Below are 9,668 nucleotides of genomic sequence, written 5' to 3'. Positions count from 1 at the left end.
TTCGTTTCATATTGGAAAATTATGAAAAAAATGAAAAAGTAAGTTTGAATATATTGATATTGAAGGGAAATTTTGTTATTAAAATATCTCTCGAAACTGCATTTTCATTCGAATCTCATCCATCAAATTAATCTCCATCGATTTAACCGCGGGACGCTAAGCTAGGGGGAAAAAAAAGAAGAAGGGAAAAAAAAAAACCACTACTCGAGGGCACGCGATTTCCATTGCAAAATCGAATTACCGTTGATTACCCATGCCATCTTAATTAAAGCATCGAGCCGAGACATATATCCTGATGACGATTCCGCGCGGTTACAACGTATCTCGATCGGAATCCGGATTCGAGTGCAGACTTTAATGACGTCAAGCACGGTTGCAAGAGCTGCACGATCACGTTTAACCCGTGATCTTATCGCGACTCAACGTCACCCTGGCCAAAATTAATACGCGAGCAAAAACGTAGGAAACTTGGCTCTTCGATGCTATTTTCTCGGTCTAGACGGGTCGATTTATCGCGACGTCTTCTTCAACGACGCGGTTCGTCACGTTGAAAAAAAAAAAAAAAGAAGCGCCAGAGATTCGCGCTGACGCGACGATCCTCGTGATAAAAGTGAAGAATAGAGACCTCTTGAATGGGAAATCTGTCTTTTCTTTTCTTCTCTCCATCGTCTGGGATTTGAGAGAATATTCAGAGCCAAAAAAGAAAAAAAAAAGAAGAAAAAATCGTGTTTTGATACGATGTCTGAAGAGACACTGTCCCATTGTGGAGAAGAATCTTTCATACTTTGTAAAATAAACGATGAGACGAATGAATGAAGATGTGTATCGCTCTAGAAATTAATTCGATGCCTTTTCGAAATAAAATTATTGTTCGTTTAAAAACAAGTTCTGTACTCTTTAAGGTATCCTATCTCGACAATGATTCCAAGTTAATCATTTATATTTCCTTGAATATCTTCTAATTTCTGAAAGTGTATATCCTATGAATATAATGACGAAACAATTCCAATGGATGATCAAGAACAGAGAATAATAAGAAGAATTTCTTAATTCAAAGAACAAACGATATTTTCATCGATCTTATTATTCTTAAACTTTTAATCATCCGATATTAATATCGATTCACATTGACGAAACGATAATTCCAATATATTATTCCATTTATATTTCGTCAAATGTCATTCGACTTATAAATGATTTTACGATGTAAAATTTTTAAGCTTAAAAATCTTTCCTCGATTTACATTTAAAAGGATATTTAAATACAAACAAATGCAATTTCGTTTCGCAATTTTCGTACGAAACGAAAGATCATCATCGTCCATGATTCTTCCCTATCTCGAATTACCACAGCTTTTATCAAACAAACGAGCAAGAAGATGGCAATTAGTCTCGCGAATCTCATCATCGAGAGCTCGCCAACAAGAAGTTCCCAAGAAGTTCGCAATAATTTCCGGCGATAAATCTCGGGCGGGGGAATAAATCGGTGTCATCCGTGGCCGATTATCGCGGGATTCCATACGTAAGAAGCCATTTCGCTTCTTTCTCGCGTGTAACCACTTCGAGGCCGAGCGTTCCGCGCGCGTGTCTCCGCGTGGAAATTCAATGGTGGATTCAAGGGAACACGATTCCCTCCTTTTTCTTTTTCTTTTTTTTTTCTCTCTTCTTTTCCTCATCGAGGCCGAATTTGAGGATCGTTCCTCGTCCTTTCATGCCTCGCAGCAACTTGAGGAGGGAATTGTCTCTTCGTGAAAGCAGGATTGAAATGGAACAAGGTTCCTGTTCCATTACCGATTTACCGATATTGAAAAAAAAATAACGATCCATAATGATCCGATTAAAGCAAGATTGCTGTTATTATATCGCGTCGTTATATAAGTAGATGACTAACTGTAGTCGCGAGTAGGAAGGATATCTTAACAAGATTTATCTTATCTCGTGAAAATTATCTCTATCTAAATTTCTATGATTTATGTGTTCGTTATTAAAGGAGGAATTAAATTTTTCTATTATTTCGATCAATTCTTTAATTTAGAACAAATTTTTCTGTCTCTCTTAACTATCAATTATTATTATTAATTTTTTTTAGTATCAATATAATTTGCTATTTGAAAATTTTTCTTCATAATAGACGATTTAATGTATTAAATACCAATTAATATTAGCATTGAATCAAATTTTTTTTTGCCAATCACGTTAAGGAAGTATAAATTACAATACAATAATCACTTTGAAATATTTGAATTACTATGCGAATAATCAGGAGTAATTATGGGTAATTAGAATGCTCGTACGGTTCTTGCAATAATGTAAGAATTATATAAGTCAGTTCCTGGAAGAATGATTTTATTATTCAAAAATCTAAGTCTCATCCATATCCTGTCTAAAATTCCAACAAGGGTTCAACAAACGAAGGTATTACCTGGCCCGCAAGTACGCAAGTGGATGGTTTCTTGACCTTCGTCAAAAATGGAATTACCGACCTTAACCCGATAATTAGATTGCAACTTTCAGCTGCAAGGAAATGACCAGTGCTTTCCAACATCATGGGCATTGTTAATCCTTGAACGATCACGATATCTCCTAAAAATCGATCCACCCATCGTTCGAGGTCAAATCAAACCGAACGAAGCGTATCGTTTCTACCATTTACGATCAAGATCCTTCGATCAAGATCAAAAATTCTTCTTTTTAATTTCGAACGACACTCGTTTCACGATGTAATTCGAGATATAACTCTCGATCTTGCAGAGGATCGGAAGAACAATTCTTCTCTGCGATAATTATTTTGTAATTGTGAATGTGTATTTTTTCGAAAATGTAATGGAATCTTGCGAACGAGTTGTTTATTCTTACATACGCTCGAGGAATCTAGATCGAGGAATCACGCGCTTATTTTAATCTTTCAAACCTGTTCTCGCGTTGTAATTTACACGCATACCGCTCCCTCTTTCCACTGCTTCCCCTCCCTGATCTGCGTTTTTACAGAGATCTGTAAAACTCGTTTTCGATCGAGTGGCCAAAGTTTTCGAGAAGATCATCAATCGCCTCGAAACGAAATAAATTATTCAATCGCGACGTTGTTCACGCGTTTTCAAGATTTTTACCCTCCAACCCTTTCATTACATTCGATCGATATTATCACTCTCCGTTTGTCAACTCACTCTCCGTTTCGGAAAGAACGCGATCTCGAAGAGCAATTACCGTTCTCATAACTCGATCGAGTTACTTTGATTACACGTTATTACATATATACATACGTGTAATATCGCGCAAAATTGAAAGTCGATTGTGGAAGAAATTACTCGTGACCGTTTCACACTGGCCGACCTTTTCCACGAAACACGTGCCACTTATCGAAAACGTGTAATCAAACTGTATTACGTGACTCATTGTATAACACAAAGCGGTACCGATTATGTTATTTTTCGACACGATACGCGTGGTGAACATTGTTGCTCTCGGTTCGGGGGCCTTGATGGACCTGAATAGCCACCGTCCTTCCTTACATTTTCAATAATCGTTTCGTTTTCTCGTTTATTAAACCGGCTTATTATTCGAGGGAACGGAAATATACCGGGAACGATAGAGAGAGAGAGAGCAAAAGGGAGAGAGGGGAGAAAAAAGAAGAAAAAATGAGGGAACGAAGGCCAAAGTGGAGGAACGGACGATGGATCGTGCAATTAGCGGGAGAGATATATCGTCGTAAAATTGGAAAATTAATTGTCCGGTCGCTAAGGATTCTTATGAAAGTCTAACGAGGGTTTAGTCATTGGATTAGCGAGAAAAATCAACCGGTACAGATGTTACGCGACTCTTCGTGGCCTTAATTAAATGCCCTGCCGATCTGTTCGTTTCGCGCGTGCCACGAACCACGACATCGATTCGATGTATCGATATGATTGAATCATCGCGATGGGCTCACGCGAGGAAATCGTGTATCGATTGGAAAATTTCGTCATCGGAGGGAAAAGTAAGTTATTTTGTAATCAACTGGGTGTAATCGAGTGACTGTTGCGTGACTATGTTTCAAAAAAAAAAGAGAGAGAGAGAGAGAGAAAAGAAAATTGAACCGAGTTGAAGTTTACTGTTCATGATTGAGAAGCGTGTTGGAATAACGTCGAATCGACAAATCGGTCTTTACATTTCTTCCATTAAGATTTCTTGTATATATATATATACTTGATATACAAGGTCTTATATAATTAACCTTTCTGTTGAGCAATCGAGAGATATTCTATTTATACTGTGTTCTATTTATATTCAACTTTTACTTATCGCGACAGATCGAAAGGTTTGATCTCGGTTCAAAATATCGATATCGATAGGAAATCGGATGTTTAAACGGTAGTTGTCTGTCCTCGACTGATTCAACACGCTTGGAACACGCTATCATTGGCTAAATGTTTTTTCCTACGGATTAAATCATTATCGATCCAAGTATCGATGTCGATTATCGGATAATTACGATTAATTGGATCAAGACCTCCACGAAAGAAAACATCATTTGCGTGTTTGGTCCGAGACACGGAACAATTCTGAATAATGTTTTTTTTCCAGGCCGCGTAGAAGGCGAACACCTTGCGTTCTGATTTCGTACGAAGGAGCAAGGTGCTCCATTTGCCGCCGCCGAGTCCTTTATCCAAGTCTTCCAACGATTTCAAACGATCCGATCAACTGTGTGCCCATGTGATTCATTGAAAATCGAGCCACGTCGCGCGCATCGTTAACCGCTTCTCGTTAAATCGAACATTCCCTTTCCAACAACTTCTCGTCCTTCTCTTTCCAATAGTGAGGAAAAAAAAATTAATCCAACTTCTTTTAATTCGATTTAAAATCAATTTGTTTCGAACGAGTTCGAATATTCGCTGAATCCAACGACGGATCGAAGTTAAGAGGATAAAGAAATCGGTATTGAATCAGCCATGAACCACCGTCTCTTGATCCTTGATCCGTCAGATTCGTCTCGGTTTAATTTATAGAAAGGTCCGCTCGTGTTCCGGAACAGTGAAACAGTCACGTTCCACGACCTGTATACGAATAAACGTTTTGTATCAGTTACGAATCGCATATATATAAATCGAATAAATCAGAAACACCTTAATTTGCATAAACGGAAATAGACTTGAACATCAAATAAAGAATATTCGAAAAATTTTGGAATTTCGTGTTCGTATCTCTCGAGCGATAATAAAATAACCTAAAATAATATTAAAATAACCTAAAATAACCTGATTCAGCGAATATTCGAACTCGTTCGAAACAAATTGATTATTATGCCATCGTGTGTTATATTGTTTCAAAATGGCCAAATCTGGAAAGGACTATTTATCTCGCGATACGTCACGCGTGCGCGTTTATTCGGATCAAGGCGCGATATCGGATCCGCAAAATTTGCCGAGCTGTCGAGGAAATTGCAGCCGGAAACGGCCGTTTTCGTGGGCTTCCGTTCGTAGACGAATTCAGCTCATGGACGTTCGACGCGCGTGACGCAGCGAGTAAATTGCCGGTTTGTTACTCGGAAGGCGGTGCAGCCCACCGAAGACGCAATTAGCAATTACGAATGCACCTTTTATGAGGCCGCCTCGTTGCCTTCATTCGCGTCAACTCGCTCGTTAGCTCCATTTTCCATCTCCCTCGTGCACCTCGTCCTCCCGGGGAAGCTTTCGGCCTCTTTAACCCTGAGCATCGATTTTTTTTTTCTTTTTCTTTTTTTTTTTCGTCACCTACCGGTAATTTTACGGCATCGGGTGAGAGAAGAAATATCTGCCGCCCGTTTCGAAACTTTGAGGAAACTTTGAGAGGCGAATTATCGAAAAAAATAATAATCCATCACGAGTGGAAAAGTCAAGGATTGATAGGATTCGATATTAGATTCACCACATATCTGGGTCGTTTCGAGGCTTCCCAATACCGTCACACCTGATGGAATTTTATTACATTGGATCGAAGAGTTTGAACACGAGGAATCGTTTTCGATCGTGGCGCGAGGTCGTCGTTCCAATGTAACAACCTAATTTCCTACTCGTTAGCAGCGCGAAACGATCTCGAGAAAAAACTTGTTCGTAACCGGAAGCGTATGCATATTAAAAGGTGTCGAGTGGAAAGTGAAAAAAATTTAAATATCGAATCGTTGTTTCGATTCGATAATTGCATAGTTTTTCTTTTTCTTTTTTTTTTTTTTTACGACAAAACACTACCGTGGACGATATTGCTGTTGTAGTCGGAGTCTAGTAGGTCGAGTGAATTGCCAGCGAATTAACCTAATTCTTGAATATATTGTGTTACCGTTTTCACATCGCACGAGTTACGCGCCTTTAAAGAAACCTATTGACTTTCCAAATCGGGATTATCCTTATTCATAAACCGAGCGAAGAGCTAGTGGATGATTTCTCGAATATATTCGATTTTCTCGAGAGTTTCGTAGAAAGACTCGAATAATACCCATGAAAAATCGTTTGTAAATTTTCATCGGGGAAGAACGGTTTACGACACCCAAATTGGGATGGATCGTAAAAAGAAAAATAGCCTAGGCTAATCTGTTGAAAGCATTGACCAGAAACCGTTTCGAAAAGGACTATACTATTTCCTTTATTACATTTTTCCTATAAATATTTTAGAAATGTTTGAATTTTTTTTTTTTTAATTCTTTTCACAATATGAAAAGAATTATTAGATAATTCGCCCAAAAATGAAATATTGAAAATATTGTAAAACAATGACGACTAAATGAAATTGCATGATAACGCTTCGAATTGCAAAAATATTATCGTATTCAATCGTGTTCTAGTCGATGAAATAATTCACTCGAGAAAATCGAAAAATTAATATTGCTTGTCGAAAATTTGCGTAACTATAAATATCATTAGGTCAACACTCCAGATTTGATTAAACGATTACGACACAGTATACACAGATTATTTTAATGAAAGCCTCAACAATTACCTATAATTTCGCGTCGTAACAAATGAATATCCTGTCAAAGCTAATGCCTTCGTGTATATCGTGTATATAATTTCTGTAATCTATATAGGTGGAGATAATAATGAAAACGATGCAAGTGCTTCGAAGAAAATAGAAGAACGGTATAAAATATAGGCATAGAATCAAATCTCAATGATTTAAAATAAAAATATTTTGCCCTGAGTATGGAGAGCTATAGATAGGTCCAATTATTAATTTAGTAACATTTCCTATGTTATCGATGCAGAAAAATAAGATGGCAGCGACAGTAGCGGTCGGAATTAATACTACATATTATGTATTACAAACTACTCGCATGTACTATCAAAAAATAATGCAATTCAATGTAAAAAATTGTACATCAATAGACTAAATCGTCACATTAAAACTATAAATCAATTGCGTGATAAAAATTACAAAAATTTAAATATTTTAAATATAAATGGATTGCTCAAAGTTTACAGAGAACTACCTATGTTGCTAACGATAACATAGAATGCACAAAATACCGACGAAGTATTACCAACTGAGACCAGTAACATTTTTCTAAATATTACCAAAATTATAAATTATGTAATAAACAATAATTATTCACACATAATTCATATTGCATAGAAATTGTTGAGAATTGGACACTCACTGTATCCACAATCTCATCGAATCTCCATTAAAAAATTTATTGACAAAAACCAATGAAAAACATTATTTTTTATGTAAATTTCAACGTTCTTTGATCGTTGAGCAAATAAACATTAAAAAAAACTAATACGACAAATCTAATAGCTAAATCTAATAGTAAAAACTAAATTATATGTTAATTTCATAATATATAATTCCATATATATATACACAAAACACCATCAATATTTTGTATTTTCATTGTCATAAAAATATAAAATACTGATTACAAAAAATAAAAAAAATGAAACATATATCGTGCAAAATTATTCTTATATTATTGATTATCACCTCTCTCAATACAACTAACAAATTACTCAGAATATTAACACCATTTTTTATACATTTATAAATGTAGTTTACATTAAATATTATTTCTACAGTAGCAACTTTACAAACCATTTACTAACATTCTAAAACTACATTGAGACTTAATCCTTCGCTTAACTAAATTTGAAAATACCTAACTGTAAATATCATACAATCCATCCATTTACCTTTTACCGTACAAATACTTAGGAACTTAAAATTTTTATTTTATTGCATCCCTATATATAAACCGTTAGAAGAGATTTACAACTTCTCAAGACAATAACTTGGAGATATTGAAATTATACCTGAAATATAAAAGAATCTCAATACAAGAAAAGAAAAAGATATTCTAAAAATCCATTGAATGATTTCACATGGCAATACATTCTGAAAAAGATTACAAAGGATTAATACAAATTTAAAAAATATACCTACTACTTTTATCCTAACAATAAAAATACTACATTTATACAATCACATATATACAATATACTACATATATACAATCACCTTTGTACGTAACTTATTGAGCTACGTCAAGTGATCCAGGAACTGGAATTTCCACACAATTTCAGTGGAAGAGAATTGGGCATTTAACGTTCGTAACACTACTTGACAAACGCGATTATCTTTCGACGCAACACTACTCTCAAAAACAAATTAAACAAAAATCATCGATATTAAAAATATTACGATTAATTATTGAAAGAATTTAAAGAAAAATAATATAAATTTAAATTCAATTTCATAAAAAAATATACAAACTAATGCAAACGCGATTTTCATTTTAACGCAACGCTAATTCAACCCGTTTTTTTATTAATCAATCGCAACACTAATAAAAATAAAAAATCGCGATGCCCAGATGACGAATGGATTTGGACGATGGGCCGGCATGCAAATCGGCCAGACGATACAACATAAACTACTACGTACTAAAACGAGCACAGTGACAAAACAGTAACAATGACTTCCCATTCTTTGGACCCAGGCAAGATCCAAAAGATGAGAAATCATTTGTTGCAGCCCTCTTGGTGACAGTTTGTCGGGCCTCTTCGACTTCTTTCTTCGGGCGCAATGCCCGCTGAAACTTAAATCTAGGCTCGAGATTCGCTGATCGAAAATCCAAGAAAAGAAAAAGTCTAAATCGCGGAAACTAAGTGCACATGGACGACCAATGATCGTGGTAGATTATTGGCCGTACACGAGCAGAATCTCGAGCGCAACGTTCGTTTCGAAAACATTCGCGACCGCGATCGCGAAAATTCGAAAAATCGACAGACAAAGCCAAAATACGAGTGGCATGCTCCAGCTTCGTTCCAGCTTCATCCTCGATCGTTCAAATTATATTTCCTGAAACAGATTGCCACGCGAAAACGCGCCTACCCGATCAGAGACTGTGACAATCTGCCCGGCCCTACCTACTTATGATTAACAGTCACACCAGAAGTAGACTACCTATCCTACCTAACGCTATATTTAAAAAATGGCAAAACAGGCACACCAACACACTCATTCCACGAATCTCACGCATAATACTCGAGCGCAAAATGCCTACACTAGGGAAAACGTCCCGGGACGTCTCCGACACTCGAGCTTGGCACGCTACTCGCATACTCTAACTTTACGTACCATTTTCCTGAAATCGACTGACGATGGTTAGCGACCATTGCGTGAAACGTGAAAAAACTAGTATATATTTTAATTTACAATTT

This window comes from Apis mellifera, linkage group LG15, assembly GCF_003254395.2.
Source record: "Apis mellifera strain DH4 linkage group LG15, Amel_HAv3.1, whole genome shotgun sequence".
Taxonomy (NCBI): Eukaryota; Metazoa; Arthropoda; class Insecta; order Hymenoptera; family Apidae; genus Apis; species Apis mellifera.
This window is presented reverse-complemented; position numbering follows the sequence as displayed.